The following is a 24,354-nucleotide window of genomic DNA, read 5'->3' on the forward strand; positions in this document are numbered from 1 at the left end:
TGTGTTACCTCTAGAGAGATCAGAGCTGGAACTGGATGTCAAGATGTGGGCTGTCTGCTAAGGAGCTGAAATGTTGAGCTGAGGTGCCTGTGAAACAGTGTGAAGATTTCATGGTCTCCATACCTCTTATTCCCTAACTGACTGAAGGTACTGGAGTCTTGGCTGATAGTTTCCTACCCAAGAACAGTATAGGGTGCTAGCAGGAGCTCAACACAAGGGAAAAAAATGCACAAAGTGACTTAAAAAGTCTGGTAAATACATTAGATGCAAGGATGCAATTTCTGGCTGCCAAGGCTGGAATGATGCAATCAGAACATATTCTCACACTTCTGTAACAGATGCTGGCTGTGAAGAAGTTGACAGTTGAAGAGAGCTGTGAAGATGGACTTTAGGTCCAAACCTGTATAACAATTCCTATGCTATGGCAGCCTTCCACAACTGGGCAGTAGGCTTCACACTGAAGAATACTTAAGAATTGAACATTTGATAATGGAAAATGTCTTGAAATGAGACAAACAGAATAGTCAGTCGTAGAAATGTTGTTCTCCCTCAACTAATTTTCTTGCAATTATTCAGGAAATCAGAACAGATGTGACCTTATATGCAGGAATTATTACTGTTGAATAGCTCTCTGATAATTAATAAAATTATAACTAACTTAGCACATATTCCCAGGAACTGATTCTCTTTTTGTGCTGTACAGTGCAGTTTTAACAGAAGGAATTTCTCCTTACTTGCATGAGAGAAGAAACTACCATCTGCTGTCTACAAGGGCGAAAAATGTGACATATATATTTCAGGAAATCTGCCCTAGCCCTGAGAAACTGTCTGTCATACAGCCATGCTGTTGTGCACGTCACCGTGGCCTTGGAACAGTCAGCCCTCAAACGGCCCCTAGATTGTTTTCTTTTCCTCCATCAACAGGCACAGGCACATTTCTGTCTGACCAAGACCTCAGCACAGGGTTTACTGAGGTAGCATCACCAATACAGATTCTGATGTAACTACTGGAGGGTTTTTTTCCAGCTGTTCAGACAGAATAAAATTATATTAATTCCACGTGAAATCCCTTTAAAGATTTGTATGTCTAAATACTACTCAGCAAGAGTTGCAATATTAATAATTTATTATGATAGCCAGATAATTTCTGCAAAAGATTCATAATACCACCTATACTGGTTCATTAACTTTTAATGGTAAAATTCTAGGGAAGGTGATTTGGGTATGTAGCCTTTAATAAGGCCTAATATAAACACTTGACATCTGTTTCTTTCACCTTCCCTGCCTCTCAATCTAAATTATCTGTCACAGCAATTCCTGATTCAGGCTCTCTATAGGGCTTTACCCTCGTTTCCATTTGAAAACCTTAATTTCAGTAGGTGGGCTGAAAATTCCTATACTTCTAAAATTGCCACCACTCTACTTACGAAGCCTAGTTAATGGCATCTCTCTCCACTTTCATTATTCAGCTCATAAACTACCAATAAGCCTAAAAGAAATTACACAAAGAGTGCAAAATGAGAGTATTTTATTACTCCAAAAGAATATTAATTTGGTTAAGAAAAAAAAGTTGTGGTTTTGGGTTTTTTTGGGATTTGTTTGATTTGGTTTTTTTTTTTTGGGTTTTTTTTTTTTTTTTTTTTTTTTTTTTTTGTTGTGTTTGGGGTTTTTTGGGGGGGAGGTGCTGGTTTTGGTTTTTGGGTTTTTTTGTTGTGTTGGTTTTTATTTTTTTATTTTTGGGAGGGTTGTTTTGTGGTATTTTTATTTGGTTGGGTTTCTTTTAACCTTTGTATTCTGGTTGCTACTATTCATAGTAGCACATTTCCTTTCTCTTTGGCTCATGGTGAATAACAGAGATCAATTTTTTAGTTAAGGGACCAGGAGTCATGATCTAATTATTAAGAAAAGACTATAGAAAATTTATTCAGAAAATCAGATCTCGGGTCAAAAGAGGGCAATAAACCTGCAGCATTTAAAAAGATGAAAATAAAACACAGAGAGGAAGAAACATTAAAATGGGAATACAAAGAAAAAGGACAAGCCATAGTAATTAATTAAAGAGTAAATGGTAATTTTCATTGGATTGTCTTGAAATACATTTTAAGATACTTATGAAAGGTTTGTTTGTTTGTTTGTTTGTTTGGCAGGGTGTCATTTAGTTTTTTCAATAATTATTCATTTTTTCATTGAAAAGTCATCTTCTCTGTTCACCTTCGGGCTTGAATGTACATACTCCCCAAGGCAGTGCTGAATCTAAAACCTTCTCTAAGCACTCTTTAAACTTTGACAAACTAAGCATGCCAGAGGAAGACCTGCCAAGGTGAATAAGTGAGTAAGAAATATTTTATTTGTTTTTCTGTAATTTACTTCCATAGGAAAATCTAAAGTGTTAAATTTAAGCAGAGATCTAAGCAGAAGGGATCCAGTTTTACCTGGTAGGAGGGAAGTCACAAACAGATCATGTTTGTTATTAATAAAAATTATATCAGCTCAGGTCTCTAAAATCAAACTGACTTTATTAGAAAAGCTTCTCAAAGGATTTCACAGACTCAAAGATCCACAGAACAGCTGAGGTCAAAAAGGACTTCTGGAGGTCATCTAGTCTGATCCACTCCTTCTCAGGCAGGGCTGTCTTGAACAAATTATTTAAAAATCATTATTAGGAACCATTTTTAAATTTACCCTCTGTATATGCACATTTCAGGATTCAGTATCTATGTGTTTATTACATGGTTTGAACAAAAAAATTTAGACAAAATTAAATTTTACAGTAACCCAAATCAAATTTTGAGATCCCAAATATAATTTATTGCGTGTTATCTAAGAACTGCATCAAATTTTGTTTCTATATTGAGATTTGTGTTTTTGTTCATTTTCTTCATTTGTCTAGAAAGGTTTTCTTTTTTCTACTTCAATTTAGTGTATATATATATATGACAACATTGTTTACTTTGAGACTGTTTCTGTACACACATCAAGTATCATAGTGGCAGAGATGTCACTATGAAATAAATGCCTCAGCTTTTACTTCAAAATCTGAAAAGGTCTCAGTAGCAGTCCACAGGATGGCTTTGAATCACAACAGCTTCTCACTGTGAGAAGGAAAGAGGACGCAGAAAATTATTATGTGTCCTGCAATGGTGGAGAATGAGAAGGGCACAGCAACTTACCAGTTTCATTAAGCTATATCTATATATATCATAAACTATTGATCCTGTCAAACCCTTATCTCCTCCTTTCTGTCAATTCTGGGGACTTAAATTGGCTCTGACTGACCACACAAAATTACGATCTATGTATTTAAATAAATTAATTTGAATAGCTTGTTGGCAGTTTTCCTGTGATTTTCAGAATGATGTACTTTACAATTGAGTTCAGAATAAAATACCAAATGTTACCTTCATAAGTGTTCCAAGTGAATTTCTCAATCTTGTTTTCTAGATAGTAGAGTTTGTGTCATTTTTAAAAGTAGGATTGCAAAGCATTTTAAGAATTTTAATTGTAGCCATTTTTCACAGAAAGAATAAAGTAAAACTGCTCTTCTTTTTGCCTCTGAATTTTCAGAAATATCATATGGTAGTTTTATCACCAATTTTTCAACATCCTGTAATATCCAATTATCAATAGAAAAACCATTACAAGGCCCTGGTCAAGGAAGCCTTCAATTTTTGTAAGTCAAATATTGAATTGATTTGTAGGATATTGATTATTCAGCTAACACCTTTCACATAAATATTAATGCAAAAAATTGCAGTATTTTATATTTAGTCAAATACTGCTGCAGTTTGTTCCCATCAAAGAAGTCTATTTTTCCCCTTATTTTTTTCCCCACTTCTAAATGCCCTGTCCTCTTCCTTCCTTATGCATTCAACTGCAGTTGAACAAGGTAAAATATGTAGAAGCACAATGTTATTTTTCCCCCATCTAGGTACACTTCTGCAAGAAAACTCATTAAAATTTATGACTATTCAATGAGTTATCACAAAACAATTGAAGACATTATTTCACGGATAGTGTTAAGGGTCTGAGAAACATTGCTGAACCTTCAATCTCTTGGTTTCATGTAGGAGTCTGGTAGCTAATGAGATAGAAGCAAACAGTTCCTTGCGGCATGCATTTCTTTCAAGGTGTATGTTCTGTTCCATATACATTAAAGATTGAGGAATGTAAAACTGAGCACACACATTCACCTTGAAATCACTCCCTTTTACCATTTCTGTGCATCATGGTAATTCTTTTTGGTAGAGTTTTTTCCAAATGAACAGCGAAAGTTCTAAACAATTTATATTACAATACAAATGCATAATACAATAATTTAACTGAAATTATTAAAATTCATGGAAAAGCAATGCTGTATTTTATTTTAAAACCTTGAGAGCTTATTTTTCAAACCAGCTCAACTTCTGTAAATTCAAATATTTCAGTTCCACTTTGATGTAGCATAGATATTATAAGGTGACAAACGCCCTCCCAAAAAATCAGGAAAAACAAAACACCTTCTTGAGGAGATTCTGCCTAATACTTTCTGGACTACATGAGTGAACTGGCAGTCTTTGAAAGCAGGTAAGAAGTGAAAGCTTAGTATGGCTGAGATAACAAGTTGGGGAGTGCATTGTTTGTCTACTGGCGCCAAGCAGTGTTCTTAAGATTAGTGGTCCTAAATCTTTCATTCGTGGCATTACAAACTGACCATCATAATCCATTCATTAAAGCCCTACCAAAGAAAAGGATAAGAAACTAAACATCTGTGTTCAAAAACCACAGAACCTTAACATGACAATTTAAGTATTTAAATGTGCACAAAGTAATATTAAGCAAACCTTAGGATGTTTTGGACTAGAAAGAATTTTGCAAGCTCAAATCGCTTTGCAAATTACCATCTCCTTCTTTCCTTCTCCTCCCTCCTCTCATGATACTCTCACAATAACAAAAGGGATTAGCTATGCAATCTAAAGTGAATCCACTTTAAGGGCATAGTTAAACTCAGAGTAACTAGCAGTCAGTTTCAGGGCATGTCAACCATTAAGTTGGAAGCTGGTCCTTACAAATGAATTGATCCTTGGTTTTCTGTTAAAGAATACTATTACTTAATATGAGGAAAACAATCCTGTAATGTAAATTCATATGTCGTCTGCCATATTATTTATGTTCTCTTATCAATTCCTGAACTGAAACCAGTGCCCAAATATAATGAAAAGGAGTCCTCTTTTATACCCCAGTAATGGGACCATAACAGTTTCCCAAATAGATCTGTATCTAGAAGTTTATCTACAGCTGTGCACAGATTTTTCTAAGGAAAGTGTGCACCTGGGCCTGCAAGGGGTTGTGCTAAGTTCTAGTGTTCTCAGTACCAATGCCTACCTAAATAATTAAATGGACTTACAGGTCCTCATGTGGCATTAGACATCCTCCAGAGAAGATGTGGATTTGCCTGCCATCACTGCACTAGGAGGCTGACAGCAATGTGCTCACAATAGGTGCCCGGGCTCCTTACACAGAATTTCAATGACTTCCCTATATGACCTATATGGGATCAGATGGGTCATACAGACAGGCCAGTATTCCCAGCTCAGATTTTGGAGAACTGCGTAATCACAGCATGTGAGAATTTGTGCTCAAAGTGACTTCTTTTCTTTGAAAATTCTAGCCCAATATTTTGAAAGCGGAATACATTTTACAAGGAGGTTTTCCTTAGAAAGAGTGTTATAACATCTTATTTCTAACCAAAGCCTGTTATGAGCAGCTTTATTTCCTAATATCAGATAGACAGGGGAATAGGAAGCTGTAATTCTCTAAGAAAAATATTCAAACTTTTCTCCAGATCAGGAGGCAGTTCAATCACTGCAAAAGTTACTGATAAAAGGTTCTTGAGCTGGGAGTTATTAGAGTAACTGAATGAAGTACAGTCTCCTAGCAGCATAGTTTCATCATCTTTCCTATTTCTCTGTGCCATACCCTTTAGAGGTCAGACTTCTAACTCCTTTAGAAGTCCATATATTTAATTCTATTTCCATTTACCCATGACAGCTCTACATGCTCCACAATGAGAAAGAAGTAGCCAAAATTAAATGCTTAGATTTATTGTAGTTTACTAAAAATTTGTGCAAGTCAATAAGAAAATTTTCATTGTAGATCACAACTATATGAGTTTGGATGATTTTTTTTACCTTTTTTTTTTTTTTACTTTTGCATATAAAGTTCTCTGAAAGTGGGCTGTTAATATTCTATTGCATTGAAAGTAAAAATACAAATTATTTTCATTTTATATCATTTAATTTGAGATTTTAATTTGAAATTGCATTTTTCCAGTAATTAACTTTTAAAACTAATTTAAAACTACTGCTTTAATTAAATAGAACAAATTTTTTTCAGATACTTGGGAAATTTTTTGAGATTTTGATAACCTGGCAGCGCTTGATTATTGAAGACAGTCCTACTGTCCATGATAATTAATAAATAACAATTTAAATTCAAACTATTAGACAGAGGTCATAAAAATTTAAAATTTTTCTGAAGGAATGTTTTTAAATCCTCTTAGAAAAGACTACATTACACAAATCATCTCAGTACTAGCTCCTGCTGTATTATTGTGCTCATTCAATTAAATATTTTTCAGTTCTAATTTTTCTAACTGAACTGTTGTCTTCAAAGATTTCGGACTAATGACCTGACCAGCTTTAGTGATTTCTAAACATGACAGTAACTTGAGGTTATTATGCAGTTATCCTGTTGCTCAGGGTAGATAGGCATTTGAGACCCAGGAGATTAGTGTAAGAAAGAGTAGACACATATTTACAAGCTTGTGTCTTTTCCTGTGATTCATCCTATCTTTCTGGATATACAAGGAGTGTAGCCAGATCCTGGGACAAGATGGATGGACAGATATCGTGTATATATGGATGATAGCTGCATGATAAATAGTGGAACCATCCCATGTATTTATATCCACCTTTGACCATCTCATCTGCCCTTTGCCTACCAATTCATCTTCACCGTGATGACTTATAAAATCTCAACTCCTTGAAACGTTTCAGTCAGTTATATCCTGCCCCCTTTGTTTTCCCCCACATTCATCCAGCAAAATGAGAGAAGATTGGAACAGTATGAAAAAGGAAATTAATACGAAAGTGACAAAAAAATCAGTAAATTTTCCTATTTCCACAAATGTGAAAATTGAGTCCTGTCTTCCTATTTTTATTTAATTTAGAGATATTTTCAATGATGATAAAATTGCAGTTGATAAATTTATGATAATTTAATTAGTTTTAAATATAATTAATTCTAGAGCTGGGCATTTTTATTCCCTCTGTTCCCAGAGGAGACAGGAAGGTCAATCTATGGAAAAATTAATATCACATGGTTTAGACTGTTATTTTGAAATAAGAAAAACAAGAAAGAAAATTCAAACACAAGGTTCATTAATTTCATAGTTTTCTTTCTAACCTGTTGTTTTGGGGCAGAATTTTCAATAAAAAGAATCAGTGATAAAATTCTCCAGTGCTACTGATACCTATTTTCTTAGACTTGAAAGTCATGGAATTCTTTGATTCTGCCTAGTCTGACAGAAGTATTTGGAATATGAAGTTAACACTGTCTTTTAAATGGGGCCTCTTTAAGACAATATTCAATTAAAAACCCAAAAGTTTGGTAACTTATTAGTGAAGATTGCAGGTGGCAAGATGCTCCAATAGGCATTCCTTCCAACAATCCAAAACTTTTTTTTTCAAAAAAGAATAAAAAGTTCCCTGCCTGTGAGTTTCCAGGATCACTCAGTGGTGGCCACTAATGCAAAAATTAAGCCTCTGATTCAGTGGCTGTCACAAGCTTAGACTTTGTTTCATGTCTCCTGTCTCAGTTGCTGTTTGCTCTATTATTAGATGATGCCAGCAATGAAACAAAACTGCCTAGAAAGGTATGTGGAGAACTCAGCACTGAGATGTTTTCTTGCTCTTGAGTGCATCTTGAAATATTTGCACTATTCTTTCTAAGGAAAATGATGTCAAATTGTTTGTGGATTTCTGATAAAAGTACAAGCTAAAAAGATTTCAAATGGAGTAGTAGAGCATGAGAACATACACTTTTGAGTATTGTCCATTCATATTTCAATCTATATCTCTAAGCCATGAAACATGTCTGGGTATTTCTGAAGAATTTTGTCAGTAATGTTGGTGTATTTATGGCTTTTAAATTAAACACAGTCCAAATTTGACTGAACATTTTTCTTTTATTTGTTTAGGTTAAATATTTCTGAAAGTGATATTGGCTCAAGAGAAAAACCCTATATTTTCATATTAGAATAGTTCATTCACAAAAAGACATATACTAATCAAAATACACAAATTTCATTTCAGAGGACTGTCAACTCACACCAGCTTAACTATGAAGGCTCAACATACAAGCAAGTTCCACTTTACACACTCACTGAGAAGTCAGTTTTCTTCAAAAACTTCTTCAGTATGTTCTAACAGTACTCCTGTTGGGAAAACTTATGCTAATTTAGATTTTAATTTTTAACAATTAAAAATTAAATCCCCTCCTGAGTAGTGCAGTTTTGTTCATATTGAATGAGGAAATCAGTTAAAGAGAATTGGCTGTTCAATTGAGACCCAGGAAAATAAATGTATTAAAACTTCATTTGAAACTCTTCAGACTGCCTTTACTTCCACACAAGTCAAGAAAAGAACATGCATATGCATGTGCTTCTACCAGAGATTTCAAACAGTAAATTTTGAAATATAAGGTCCCTTCCAACCCCAACCTTTCTGTGATTCTGTGATGGCATAAGCTTGCCGAAGACAAACTCACTCAATATATAAAGCACCATTCAGGAGGGAATGCCAATAAACATGCTGCAACTGTATTTCCCTTTTGGAGGTGCTTACTCCATGTTTGTAAATAAATGCTGATGGTGAAAATGTATTTATGTTTTCCTGATCACACCCAAATCACGAATGGTCTAGAGGCTGATCACAGAGCCACCAGTGCTGGGAAGGAAGAGGCACCTTCCAGTGTGGGCCAGTGGCTGCCTGGGCCAACACACTGGGTTTGAACAGGAACCCTCAGAATTAAACTGCATGCTGTGCTGTCACTTGAACTACGTGCATTACATCTACACTTCAAGTAGATTTTCTTTTCTCTGTGAATTGGGTAAAATGAAGTGTGTCATATGAGATCCAACAAGATACAGTAAGATATAACTCTATCTTAATGGCAAAAGTAAAAGACATTAGTCCTTAAAAGAATACATTTTATAAACCAAAGTAATCTTTGACATTTTAACAAACTACTGGAACATAGAAAGATCAAGCAATAAGACAAAGACTCATTATGAACTGTGCAGCAGTCATTATGCTAGAATGTGTAGGAGAGCTTGCTTTATTAAGCCAGGGAAATCAGGCAGCATTTTGGGATTGCTGTACCTCTCATTCATTTAGAGTATGTCATGAGCTCTTCAGCATCCCCATGGGCAAGATGTGCAGACAGACAAAAGCCGCTTCCTCCTTAAGTTCCAGCTTTTTCTGACATCACTGATAAGAAACATCTTTGAATTAATTCTAAAATATAGGGCAAATGCTTTTTAGTCCTTCTTTTCTCCACTGAGAAGCCAGAGTCACAGCTATGGGCCCATCAGTATGTGCAAGTGGGAACAATGGAGCACTTGCAGAGCAATTAAGTGCATGTACAATTATAAATGTGTCTAAAATATGACTAGTTTTGCTTTTTTATACTCCCCAGACATTTCAGAGTAAAAGTGCCTCACTCAGTTTGTAACATAACTATTTTTAAATATAATAGTGCAACATCAGCTACACTGAAAAGAACTGTTTCCACTGGCAAGAGATACAAAGATGAAACACTCAAACCTTTGTTTCAAGTATTTGTCTTAAAGCCTGTTTTTAAGAGATAAGAATGTATAAATTCAGGTACTTAGCAGAAATTCCAAACAAACAGTGGTCCACTGTCAATAGCATTTCCAGGGGTGCCTGAAAGAGCTGTAAGAAAAAACCAAAATTCATCTCCCCAGCTGGTACACCTGAGGTTTCAGCTTTCCAGCTGAGGTTGAGCCAGCGCTGCCCGACAGAGATGGAGGAGTGACAGAGAGCTCCTGGGGCAGCTGGGCCTTTTGCTTGGAGTAGGAAGGATGAGCTGGGGCTATCCTGTCCCTCCTGCCCCAACTCTTCCAACAAATTAGTCTGTTCCAGAACATAGGAAAAATGAGAGTCCGAGGCATGGCTTTTCCACTGCCACAGAGTTTAAACGAGCATCTGCTCACTTGTGCCAGCAGCACAAAAATACTGGGCCACATCCCCAGCTGGATTACAATTGAAATATTCTATAAATCAGTGTAAAGATCATGCATATAACCCAGAACCTTATACACCATCCCCATAATTATACTATTCCAAATATTTTTTAAAATAAAATTCAGATAGTAAATTCTGATTGTTTCCAGTTAGAAAAAAAAAACACCTTGCTTGCAACAGAAATTTTAAAGAAAAAATTCCATATCACGTAAAGACTTTTAGATGATGTGACTGATCATCTGTATGCATAATAGGATCAGCTGTTTCCCCTAAAGTATATTCATCATTAAAAGGCAATTTTTTCTGTGTTTATCTGTTGGCTTTTCCTCTATTTGAAAGCATAAAAATGTAATCCAAGAAAAAAATCAGTTTTTTGGAAATAGCATAGACCTCCCAATGTATGTATTTTATTCAGAGTGCATTTTATCAGGGGAAAATATAACGGTAAGAGAAGTTCTAAGAATATCAGGGCTGCTTTCTGTGTAAATGTAATTGTGCAAATTAATTCAAATATCTCAATATTGCAAATAAATATTCTGCTACTTACCAAAATTTTAAAAACTTGATAACAACATTATTGAAATCAATAAGCACAGGGAAATACACTATTAGTGTACTTCTTGGCAAAGACAAGAGTGTTGGTTTAATTTTCACTAAAGAATGTAGCTTTGTCTTTCAAAAAATTTCTCTCACCCAAAGAAAGGATGTCATATGCTTAAGAACAGACACGAGATCAAATCTGACTGAAAATTTATTTTCTCACATGTGGAGGAACTGTTCTGTTTAGGTTAGTGAAAGGGTGAACAGAGGAAGCAAAGCAAAGACATATCTGGTATATTTTTTCACTTTGTACATGTGAATTATAAATGGGAGCATCAATGTGCAAATGCTTGTAAACCATACTGCTGTACAGTTTTAAATTGTATCTGGAAATGAAGCAATTTGTATGAGTAAAATTAATGATTTAGTTAACTATAAAAGCAGATCTCAGTGCTATGTTTTTAGCATTATTTCCACAGTTTCCTAACAGTTTCCATTATTTCCAATAAAAAAATACATCTATTTCATTCATGGCCTCTCCCTCTGGCTGCAAATCAGGCTGTAGCCAAATCAAGCCGTATGTATGAACAAGTAAATAAATGAATAAAACATTTCAAGTTTTGAGTTGTTAGACTTTCTGCAACCCTTACACTCCTGGAAAGATAACTGCAACTAACTTTTATAAACAAGAGACTTCCTTCTCACAGTTCACTCACTGATATTGTTTTATGTTAGCCTTTTCCAGCTGCCTCTCTGTGGTGAATGGCTGCTCTTAACACTTGCTGGAAGTATTCTGGGAGACTGCAGATACCTTCACGCATTTTGAGAGCAAGTTTGATGAGTGGTGTTCACAACTTCCCTGAAGTAATCTTTCCTGATGGCCGAGCAGTAGAAAAGCTACTCTTCTAAATGCTGGCAATGACAGGAATGATTATTTTGCCTTTTCTTATATTCAGCAGTGGATGATTCTGGATCTTCACTCAAATATTTGCAAATATTATTCCTGACCAGGCTGACCTTGGAGATCTAATTTAAAATGCCCATCTTTAGGATTCTGTTAAGACACATAAGCTGTTTTCCAGGCTAACCATTTGAGAGATGGCCCATTCGTTTATGCCAGAGGCAATTGGTGACACTCATCAGCTCAGGATGCCAGGCTTGGGCAGGTGGCAGCACTCCTGACACAACAGCTGAGCATTAGCTGACTTGGGATCTGTGCAAAATGGTGAGGGTTAAGAGATGGCACAACTAGATTAAGGGAAAGGCATTCTGCTGAGCTCCCCAGTTCCTTGAATCACTTGATCCTGCCATAATCTCTGCCAGCAAGAAAGCTGAGCAACAACAGTTGCAAAGGAAAGCTGGTAAAAAGTAGTCAGAAGATATGAAGCAGCAGCAGCCAATGCCAGAGTGTGCAGGCAGCCCAATGCATGCAAAAAAAAAGGATGGATTAGGCATTTGTTTCTATAGAAGAGCACACGTGGCACCTATTGGTCCTCAAGAGAGCTGAAATGGGATACCAGCACCATCCTGCAAGCAAGGCATGTGATGGAAATGTAGTGTAGGCCCTTCTGCAGCCCTGGAAAGAGCCCACAACTGCAGAAGGCCCAGCTTGTCTCTGGGACAGAAGACTGGGCTGCTGTTCCATGGGATGAGCTGAAGAAGACAGACCTATCAGAGTGTTGCTCAGACCAAGTGCAGGCCATTTTGGAGTTCTAAGAATTTATCGTGCTACCATCTGGTAACTAAGCACCGTGCCACTGCTTAGTCACTTGCTCACAAGCGTGGGGGGGAGGAAAGAGTAAAAACAAGAAAACTCATGGGTTAAGATACAGATTGTTAACTAGGGAAAGCAAAAAGTCACACAGGGAAGCAAAGCAAAACAAGGAGTTCATTCACCACTGACCATCAGCATGCAGGTGTTCAGCCACCTGCAGAAACTCAGCTCTCCATCATGCATAGGGGCAACTTGGGAAGACGATGCCATAACTCCAAACATCCTCCTTCCCTTCCTGCTTCCTCCCTCAGATTTTTATACTGTCTGTGACGCCATATGAGATGAAATATCCCCATGCACTCCCAGCCTTATCACTTCTGGTTTGGGGTGAGGAGAGGACAGGGCCTTGACACTGTGTGAGCACTGCTCAGCAGTAACTAAAACATCCCCAAGTGAGCAACAGCATTTCTAGCACAAATCCAAAACACAGCCCCATACCAGCTACCGTGAAGAGAATAAACTTTACCCCAGTCAAACCATCATGAATGTCCAAAGCAGTAAAGAGCTCTGACAGACTTTCCAAAGCAAGAAGCAGTGCCTTGTGACTCTCATTTTCCTTCTTGGTCATAGAACCTATTTGCAGTGTAACATGACCAAAGACCAGCATACATTCCAAGCAACACAGCTTTACTGAAGCTATAAACAATCCATTTTAAAGAAATTCATAGCAAGCTCTTCCACATTCTGCTGCTGTTTCAGCATTTGTGACTGAAAATAGCTTTTCAGGAGAGTGAGTTTCGGTTTTTAATTAAAGCCATGAGTAGAGAACACTGTAGAGAACACACATTTACAGGCATTTCAAAAGCAACTTCATAGAATCACAAAAAACTGTGTTACTTTTGTGAACACTGGCACCAGTCCTCACTTTTTGGTTTCACTGCTGGGAAAGAAACTCCTAGAGAGCCTTAACTTGTGCCAAAAGTAATGCAGAAAAAAATCATAAATAACAACAGGCTTGCAAATCAGGACATTAAAGATTTGCTACTGTGTACGGTTGCACAGTTTAAACCAGGTATGTTGAAGGCTGCTCACAAAAAAGAACTAGCTCTCCACCCACACATTATACCAGACTTCCATGCAGAGGCCTCCTATCCATGAGCTCTGGAGTGCAGAGCTGGGAACACATTCTGGAGCAGTTTCTGCAGGTCCCTGCCGCCAGCACCAGCTGAGCACCCACTGTGCCACAAGTCATCAGAGCTCCATTTTTTGAGCCTGAGCCCAGCATGAAGGCTTGGTAGCAGCGATGACTGCAAGGCCAGCTGGTGTGTGTCAGATGGCTTTCAAACAGTGTCCAAAGGTTTGGACCAGTCTGAGGTTTGGCCTTCAGGAAAACGTTGGTGAGGAATTGAGGAAACTGTTGGGAAAATATCTTCCAGGTACCTGTCAGCTTTGCCAAGTAATTAACTCATCCCTTACATTTCTAAATACAGTATGACTGTGGGAAATAAGAAACATGTATTTAACTTTTAAAAGCTTTTCAGTCTTCTGTATTTCAGACACATGAGCATCTTCTAGTGCAGACATGTTTCTGCAAAACGTTATCAATGACCTACAAGTGGCTCACATTTCTTGGCTGTCTTTCAAAGACTTCTAAAGGCTGATGGTTAGAAAGTCTGCAGCAAAATCCCTAGTTTCTTACCAGTGCATTAAATGCTCAGTTTGAATATTTTTACGTGGATATATTAATTGCATTTTCTGGAAAGCACAATAAAACCCCAAAAATGTCATATATCAAACAGCTCTGGTAACTAACTCAGCCTTCACTTTCAGCAGTTATAGCAGTCCTAACTTTCTGACAGTTCAGCAGTCAGTCAGCTACTTCAGCTCACCAGCACAGGGATGCTTGGCCTCTCTGCACCAGGGCTTCAGTGACCTGACAATCATGCACCCCTTCCAAGGAATGTATTTACATTCAGTGTCAATAGTATATAATATAATCACCGAGACAAATTTCCCATGTGTGTTTTAAATAATATTTAAATGAGTTATTTATGGATTATCTTATACATATCTGAAAGGTTGCAGAGACTTTTAGAAAAGAGAATGTTGTGGGTTTGGAATTAACATGCAAGAGATTTATCATTTATGTTTTTGCAAGAGGCTTAGAAATATAAAACCAAGATTATAATCTCTTCTAGCGCTATTAAAGAATAAAGAAATCATCTCACACACATATTAAATTTAGAACAGAACTAGAATAATTTAAATGGTGATATGAAAATAATGCTTTCAATATTTTCAGGAGTGTGATCTAAAACATACAATTTTTTCTGATTTCTTAATTCTGGTTTGCAGAACTTCTAAGATTATAAATTTGGATTATTAGCATGGACACATTATGAACAGTTACACATGTGACTAATGGGGAGGAAGGAAAGAAGCTGGCTATCTAAGTACATTTACTCACATGTAAATGTTAGTGTAACTATACCTAAATCTACAAGCCTGGTGCTAAGTCAATGTGAAAATATTATAAGGTCAGTGTCCAACAGAAAAACCATATAAACACACCCAGCCCCTGAAACAAATCCCAAAATACCATCCAGAAAATAAGAGAAAGGGAAAGTTGCTATAAATCTGACACATGGAATAGCATTTTTGTAATATTTGGTGGAACATACAAGGTGAGGTCACTGAAAGTCTCCATCTTACTCCTAATTTTTCTTTAAAGGTGACATACAGTCTCATTGATTTAATGTGCTTGTAGCTTCAGGAAGATTGTATTAAAAGTTGCTACCTTTTCAGATGCATATCGTTCCTATCAAAAGTGTCCATAGTACTGAGAAGATTACAGTAAATTACCCTGTACATTCTTACTTCTCCAGATTTTGAATGTTATTTCTGAGGAGACTACACAATGTAAGCATTGATTAACAATGTCTTTTTACCTACCACAGAGGCTAAGCATGGATAAGACTGCTTGAAAGGAGGAGTAAAGAACACTAGAACAAGATGAGACCTCATGTAATAACCTAAATTTTAAGCATCAAACTTTTGCCCAGATCTTCAGAAAATGAGGTTAAAACTTTCTGCTGACATATGGTGTAGTAAATTTTAATAAAGCAAATATATACACATTTGCAGCTACTGTGTAAAATCAAGAAGAAGCAATTTTTTGAACTTTCATCACTATTTTTTTTGCTCAGTAGGAAATAAGTGGCTTCATTCTTGTTGGGTGAGCTGATGAAATACTGGAATTGTATGTAAGTAGGGGATATGATATTCCAAAAGGTCATATTCTGTTCAGACTTTGGTTGCCACTACTTACAGTCAAAGACCATTGAGGCTTCTTCTTGTGAGGGATGGTTTTAAAATCCTTGGTTTGCATGGCAGATCCAAGGAGTGAAGTTTCACCAAGAAGGAGAAGTTTCATCTCTTTAAAAAGGTGTGAAAATTACTGCAAAACATTTGTTCCAGGCTGCACAGAGCAAGTGGGTTGTCCGGCTAGTGCTAAGCAAAGATTTATCCTAGACAAGTATTTAGCAAAGTCACATCTTTAATATTTTCCTGTTGGTTTACATGACATCCTCCATAGGATGGCAGCTCTTGTGAAAACTGTTAGGAGATATTTTGCCTGCCTCAAACAGTGAGTATTGGGTAGTTCCATACTGGTATCTAGGTGTCAAAACATGATACTGCAATGTCAACTTCTGCAAGTTTTAATTTCTTTTTTGCCCTTTCCCAAGACAGTATCCTTGAAAGGCATCCAGGTGGTTACAGCAATTCTTATTCTTCATATTTTATTATTAGACATCTTGAAATCCTTATTATCTGTCCACTTCTTCCAATTTCAGATATAGGATATTCTCAAATTATGTAAAACATTGAAAGTAAGAGACACAATCTTTCCACATCACTTGGGTCAAATGTATAAAATATAAAATATATTGTCCATAGTAAAAAGCAGCAAAGGGTTTCTATATTGCTATTCTAGCATCAAGGAGAAGTCTTATTTACAGTTACAGATAATCTCTAAAGTCCAATTTTATAAAATCACAAAATGGTGACTAATTGGGCAAAATAAGGATTCTTTACATAGCCTGAGCCAGTTTGAAACTTCTGCGATGACTGGGCCACTATTCTTCCCAAGTGCTGTTTGTTTTTGGTTGCTAGAGTAAAATATATGTGTCAATAAATAGCCAGATGGGTATCAGTGATGAACTGATAATATCAGACCCCATAGCAGTTGACCTTCTCTAAAGGTGTCATGTAGCTATTAAACAGCCTGAGGGAAGGAACAAAATAACCAGTCTGTTGCAAGGTGCAACTCTGAGTGTGGATTCAACATTGTTTATTAACATTTCTGACTTTCTTGCTTTCCAATAGGATTGGAACAAATGCAGACCATTTCTAGAAATGCAAGCATTCCTTAATCTTAATCCTTAAGAATATAAAATAATTTTTTTTTTTTAATGGCCAAAGGCATTTAAATTAAATATTAACTAACTGAAAGAGGCTCTGCTTCATTATTTGTGAAAGTCAGGTATGACATCATGTAAGAGAAAGATTATTAGCAGAGAATGGCAGAGGTGAACGACTAAAAAGATGTCTAATGAGTAGAAAAAATGAGTTATCAAGGTTCTCATTCAAACTAATAGGGACTGATGAACTTCGCAGATTTGTACCATACAGTAATTTTTAATTGCTGCATCTTCTTCCTAATAAGCCGAAAAACTCAACTAGGAGTCTTTTTTATGTAACAACATTTGATTTTTTTTTCCTTCTCTTGATGTTATTATCTGTTGAGAATGGTTTTATTGCTTCAGGTGTATTAAAATTCCCATGTTAAATGCTTCTGCCTAATTTGCATATATTACACGTTTTGGTCGATAAATATAAACTTCCTTAGCAATGTGCAGTGTTGCAGTAGACACAGTGTCACCCACAGCTTTATCAGTAATTTCTTGCATTTGCTACTAATTACTTGGTAAGATACAGCTTGTAACTACTGTTTAAGAAATCACAAGGACAAGAGACACCAGATTTGGTTAACCAACTTTGGGTTGCAATGAGTTAACTGGATCATTGTTTCTGGGGCTGTTCATATCCCCAGATTTTCACAGCCCTGGCAGAGGCTGACTCTGTAATAAGTCTCACATTACACGTGGATTAGATTTGTAGAAATCCTGTAACTCAATAGGTACCTGCCTATTCTCTCCTGGCGTCAGGCTGCCTGCGCTGCTTTGCTCTGTAGACATACCTGGCATTCCACCCGTGCCTCCTCGCTGCCTAAGTGGGCTGGAGCCTGCCTACCAAAACATTGGGGTATTGTTGGGAAGGGGAGACCCCCTTGACAGACGAGCGAAGTGTGAAGTTGGTCTTGCAATGCCTTATTACCTTCCTATGAAGTATACACGCTGCTCTTTTAAACTTCCTTTATGCTGCGGTAATGCGGGAAATGAGATCTGCAGAAGCGCTCGGGAGCAGCGAGGGGGTGGAGATGCGCTGTAGACAAGGACAAAGCCAGCCCTAAAACCTTCCGCCTTCCCCCCAGCCACCACCGCAATGTTTGTTTACACTGGCTGAGGAAAAAAACAAAAACATATTTGTCAGTGCATCAAGGACGTGAAATGGCTTGGTTTCTGGGAATTGTGCCAGGTATTATAAACCATTTTATTTTAACACCCATTCTTCATTTTACTGCATACCACTTGCTTAGCAATTAGAGAGAATTAGGATTTTCAAAACATTTGAATAAGATTAGAGCACCCATTTGCGGCGTTTAGGACTTTTAAACTGAAACAGCTATCTCACCAATGAAAACAGAGTCATGTGATGATTAAATAACAAAAGGAAAAATCTCAGTTGGTCACTAAGAGTTTATGGTTTGTATCCTGCAAGTCTTTAAATAAATTACAGTGAAGCTCACAATAAAGCTTATAGAAGTATTGTCAGACCAGATGATCAGCCAACCTACTAACTTTTCATTGGGCTTTTTACATATTTGATGGTGAGATTTTTTTTTTTTCTTTTATCCTTTTTTTTTTTGTACTTGTGAAATTTGAGATCCATAACAACTCTTTCCTTCTCTTTCAGCAGTTCATCATCTCATCCTGGAATATAATGAAAAGACCCCAAGTGATTTCATGCAGATGTGCCTGTGATTCTAAGTTAAAAATAACATTTAACTTTAAATGTTAATAAAGCCTATGGCTTATATTAACACTAAAGTGTCCTATTTTTTTAAAGAATAAGAAAAATTTTTGTAATGGATTGCCATCACAGAGTGTACAGGAGGAATTTCTGCACAGAAATATCTGCTTCATAGTTTTGGCAAAAGTTTATATGTATGTTTTGATGTTCATGGCTAAAACTTCCGAGTTCCGTGAGATTTTACCTCAGTCATAAGAGAGAATTGTGGAAAGATTGGTGGGGACATTATTTTGCTTCCTAACGAGCTGCCAAGTTTTTTAGTTAAGCTTTCAAGAAGACTGCAGGCATGTCCTTTCCAAATGCTGCAGTGGAGGTGAATTCCTGCAGTCCAAGCGGTCCCTCCTGCCTTGCCAAGTGTCAGTGGACTGCAATGATTTCTGCCTGAGTGATGTGCCCAAACAGCCTCCGTGGGAGGCAATGACTCTGCACGAAAAGGGTTTGCAAGGAACAGTTGCTAGCATCAGAGTATTCGAGTGTGTTGCCTGTGCAGGTTTTTATCTCTGTCTTCTCAGTTCCCCCATATATTTAGAAAGGAAACTCTTTAGGCTTCACAGTAGTATTTTTTAATTTATTTTGCATTTTTACATTATTTTATATTATTATTTAAAATATTTTTAAACCTTCTACCATGTTGATGTATTATTATCTTAGTAGGGATAGGTTCAGAATGAGTTTTACCTATGAGATTTTGAAACACACCTTTGGAAATCACACCCATGTATAGGAATTACTTATGATTATTAAGTAATACAAATGAATATTTTTATTTTAAAATAATTATATCTTTTATTGCTCACTGGTCACCCAGCAAATCAAACTATAGAATCAAGTCAACAAGGTTCAAAATAAAATAATAACCTTCAGTACCCTTTGTTTCTTTTAATTGAGCTCACTATACCAGAAATAGAGAGAGATCTGGATGGTTTTCTCCCCCCACTATTTCTGGTCTATCCAAAATATCTCTGTTTTCATGCTCCTTTTATTACAGCATATAAGTTCCTCCGACATCACACATTTAAGAGCAGTTGATGTTGTTGGGGGGCAAGGCAATTAACAAAGCCTGATTCCTAAGGTTTGCCCAGCAAACCCCTGCAGTTGCACCCTCAAAGCCCAGCAGCTCCTTTCTGGTCCCCGGTGCCTCCTGCCTCCAGCCACAGGCAGCAGTGCTGCAGCTGGTTCCCAAGCCTTGTGCTGCCTAATTAGCCAGCCAGCACCACTCTGACGTTTGGCAAACAGCCTGCTGCCAGGCACAGGCTGCCCCTCAATAGCAGCGCTGATTTGGATCTTTCCTGTTTGCATTGATTTTCATGAAATTTAGACGGATATTTTCTGCTACTCCCACCCTTTGAATTTGCTTGAATATAGCCACTAACAAAGAAAGAAAGGGCAACCAGGAGGCAAACAACACAGTTGTATAAACGAGATTTCTGCATTCAAACTAAAAAAACCACATATGCAGTAATGAAGGTCAGGCTGTGGTCTCAGTCTGAGCAGTTAACATGAGGGTGTCCAAAATTCGACCAGCTTCAAAGAGTTTTTCTTTCTTATTAGTTCAGTGGCACAATTTTCATGCCAGTTTCCTGCCAAGCAAATTGCAGAGGGCTTGTACAACTGAAAGAGCTTGAGTCTGAGTCTCTGGTGACAAGCTTGCTGCAGCTCCAATCAGGGCTTTATAGCTTCCTAGAAAAAATAACAATGCTGCCAATTGTAACAAATGTGAAGTGTCTCTTTGACATGAAACCACTGACTATTAAAATGAGCCAAAAATATGACCGTCTCACAGAAGACTCTTTTTTATCAGCTGAACATTTCTCAGCACATCACTTGGGTCAAATTCAAATGTAAAATCATGGTACCTAAAGGAAACAAACTGTCAAGAGTCTTGTATAATACTCACTGAGTCCTCTTCTTTTAAACAAGGCTAGTACTTATGTAGTTTTCTTGACAGTAAAATGTAAAGAATATCAACAATGGCAGGGAATGCAGGATGAAAAGTCCCTTTTTCCATTGCAATATTTCTGCTGAAAAGGCTTTGTTATGTTTTATGAATTCCTTTAAATAAAAAAGTCTATGAGCAGTATTTTGAATGAAATATTTTTTCAAGGTTGAATGCCAGCTCTAGCCCCACTCACATAGGAGAAATTACTACCCAGTGGTATGCCAAATTACTTGTTAACTGTTTCAGCAGCAGGATACAATGATTCCTTATACTAGGTTTGTTGTAGCTTTGTTAGACACTTCCATGCTTCTGATTTCTGAAATCAACATTATTGGGAGCAGTTTTCTGTTACTGAATTCAGTTCAAAGCCAACAATTCAACCGAATTATTACAGCTGAGTATGTTTCTCAAGCCTATAGACACAATTTACAGATATCTAATGTTTATTAAGTGTTTGAGTAAAAATAGTTAAATATACACACGTAATTAATTTTTGCCTAGATAACACCATTGGGAGACTATTATTGGAACTAAGTAGGTAAATTTAAGTGACTTTGGGTTCTGGGTTTCCCCAGAAATTGCACAAGAGAATCTAACTGTAGCCATGAATGCTCTAAATTCTGCACTTTTAATGAGTTTTTGTGCATAGGTTGAATAAAACTGCATTAGGTTAGCAAGCTGTAATGATGGGAAAGAGCCTAGTTTAAAAATGCTACAGGTGACTAAATTTCTACAGAAACCTATTTTTACCATCTCTTTTCTGGTTATCTGATTTTGTACCTTTACATTACTGACAATCTGTATGAGCAGCTTGGAGCCACAGTTGTGCCAAGTCTAATGGGGCTGAAATTACAGTGCATTAGCTACACATCAGAAATCTCCACCCGAGTCTCATCCTGCATCTTCTTCACACTTCTAAAGCCCAACTTTCTGTCACAGGGTTTCCAGTTTGACTTTTCCTGGGGAACTCTGTGGCAGCATTTTGGCAGCCTGGGTTGTCTCACTTCTTTGAGACAGGAAGAAATAGGGCAAATTAGAGCTGATCACCACCCCTCCACTGTGAGCTGCTGCCTCTCAGTCAGTCAGTCAGTACTGTTATCAGGGAACCAAAGGAAGGACGAAGGAGAAAATCCGCCCCCCATCCTTTCCACCCTCCCCTCTTCTCCCACCTCTGTTTCCTGGATTCCAGAATCCTTGCAATGAAGAGAATCTGACTCAAAATAAGTTATTCTTTAGCTTACGTTTCATCATAGTTTTAGTCTTCACTCTTTCACAGCAAAGACAACAGACATTGTCAGATTCAATTTTCAGACAAAAAGCAAGTGGTAGCTAGCAATTTAAAAAAAAATATTATCTATTAATCATGGTTTACATGACAGGAAAAAAAAAAACATTCCCATCCTCTTATTGTAAGACTGAGCACAACCTTCCCTCCTTTTAGAAATTAAATATAAGAGAACCAGGGGAGAACGTGCCAGTGAATCAGGGAAAGAACAATACTGTTTTTGTTAACAATAACTGCAAGGGTTAGCAGAAATTTGCAGAGAAAGCCTTTCAGAGAACAGTGATGAGTAGAAACTCCTTTGAAATATCTGCAATACAACCACACTTGGGGTCTTTCATGCAAACATTGTCCCACTGAAATTGTGTAGACAGCTGTCCTTTCATGTTCTACCATATGACTTTAACCCTAACATCATGGTTAATCAGGCTAAATTGACATGTTAAATTCAAGAGTAAAACACAACTGTATTGAGTCTGGAGCAATAACTTCATCACAGTTCTTATTTAATTTAGTTTTTGTGGGAGGAGAGAAAGTATTCACATTGTCTAAGTGCTTGAGTTCATTAAGGTGGACGGAGTAGCAATTAGGAGAGAGGTGAGGGTTGTTAACCACCTTCTGCACTGAGAGTACCTTCATTTTTAATGGTGAAGCACAGGATCAGAGCCTGAGGTGCAAATATGTGACATCATGATTGTTTTTTTCTTTAACCTTAACTCCAGACGTCTTTCAGATTAAGGAATATATGGGAGATGCGAATGACCCAGATATCGGATTCATATTAAAACCATGGCAAAAGCAGCTTAATAGGTAAACTTATTGATATCTTACTCTATTCTCTCACAGAGATAGTTCTGCAATTACTTATTCTAAATCTTGATTTTTTTTTTCCTCTATGGAGAATTGTTATCTCTAGAGACATCTTAGGGACTCTGCGCAGCAGTGCCATCTTTGCTATCAAGTCAGTGCTTTCCATTTCCACATCTCTTCAGACAGAATGTGCTGTTTCCTGTGGCTTCTATTTTCTGAGATGGACATGGCATAACACGCTATTACTGATGAATATTTTATTCATAAAATGGAGATAAAAATGTATTTGTGCCACTCTAGGGCCAAAGAAGTATCTCCATTTGTGATTTTATTGTATTGCTGTAACATCTGGAAGACCTAAGCAAGATTAAAACTTCACCGTTGGCAAAGAACACTGAGGTTGTCAGAGTAATTTTCTTCCCCAGGAGCATTAAAAAGGTAGCCAGGGGAGCAGAAATGCATAAAGGATCTTTGCGGCATTACTGGAAAAAAACTTTAAATATGTATAAATAGATAGACAGACAGACATGTGTTCACAGTTCCATTTGGATTTTCAGCAATGATTTAGAAAAGAATGGGGAATAGCAAGAGCAAAGCAGGAAAAACATGGAGTAAAAAAAACCATAAAAGGGATCATGTTTTAACTCGTTCAAAATTTTATTAGTTTATTACATTATAAACTATTTGGCCTAGACATACTTTATGTAATCTCTTACTTAATGTTTTGTGACAGCTTTAATACAACAAAATTAGATATGCTGCTGCAATAGTCCTGACAGCTACCTGGTTTCCATGCATTAACGCCATTGGCTTCCTGCCCAATACAAATAAACTTGAAAGGCTAGAGAATACATCCAGTGAAATCAAGTAGCCTAAAACTAAAAGGTAGAGCTCAGCATTGCAGAATAAAATATCATTGCAGAGGAGACTTTGATGACTTAATTAACTGAAATATTTGGAACATAGAGATATATATATATGTATGTATGTGTGTATGCATGTATATAAAAAACCCTTGAAACAAACACATTTAAAGTCCACTTGTGGAAGGTGAAAACGGTACATGATACAAACATTTTTTTATTTTATTATGGAATTGTATTTGCACATCATATTCTATCCTGAAAAGAAGTGTGTGTAGCCTTCAAGTCTTACTGCATCCTGCACTGGAGGAAGGACTTCTGACAGCTATAGCTGCCCTGGCCAAGCAGGAAAACTACTACTAAGAGTTTCAGTTGTTGTCAGAGTTTGATGTCTTTGCTTAGATCTGAGTGTTGTTCTTTCATAACTGAGTACATACAATTGGAAATGAGATGAAGTGTTGGAAAGATTTTCCAACAAAAATTTAGGACTTATTTGATTAATGTTTTTTGTAGAGACAATGTATAGTGTATAGAGAAAAGGTTATTAGAAGCTGGGACACTTTTACCAGCTAGAAAAAATACAAAAAGAAGGAAGTAAAAACTAATGTTTAGCTAGCCTCATGTGGGAATACCTTCCCCTTCTTCACTTTCCTTCTCCATTAATTAATGAGTATGAAGGATGCATTTTC

Source organism: Ammospiza nelsoni, chromosome Z (genome assembly GCF_027579445.1).
Source record: "Ammospiza nelsoni isolate bAmmNel1 chromosome Z, bAmmNel1.pri, whole genome shotgun sequence".
NCBI lineage: Eukaryota > Metazoa > Chordata > Aves > Passeriformes > Passerellidae > Ammospiza > Ammospiza nelsoni.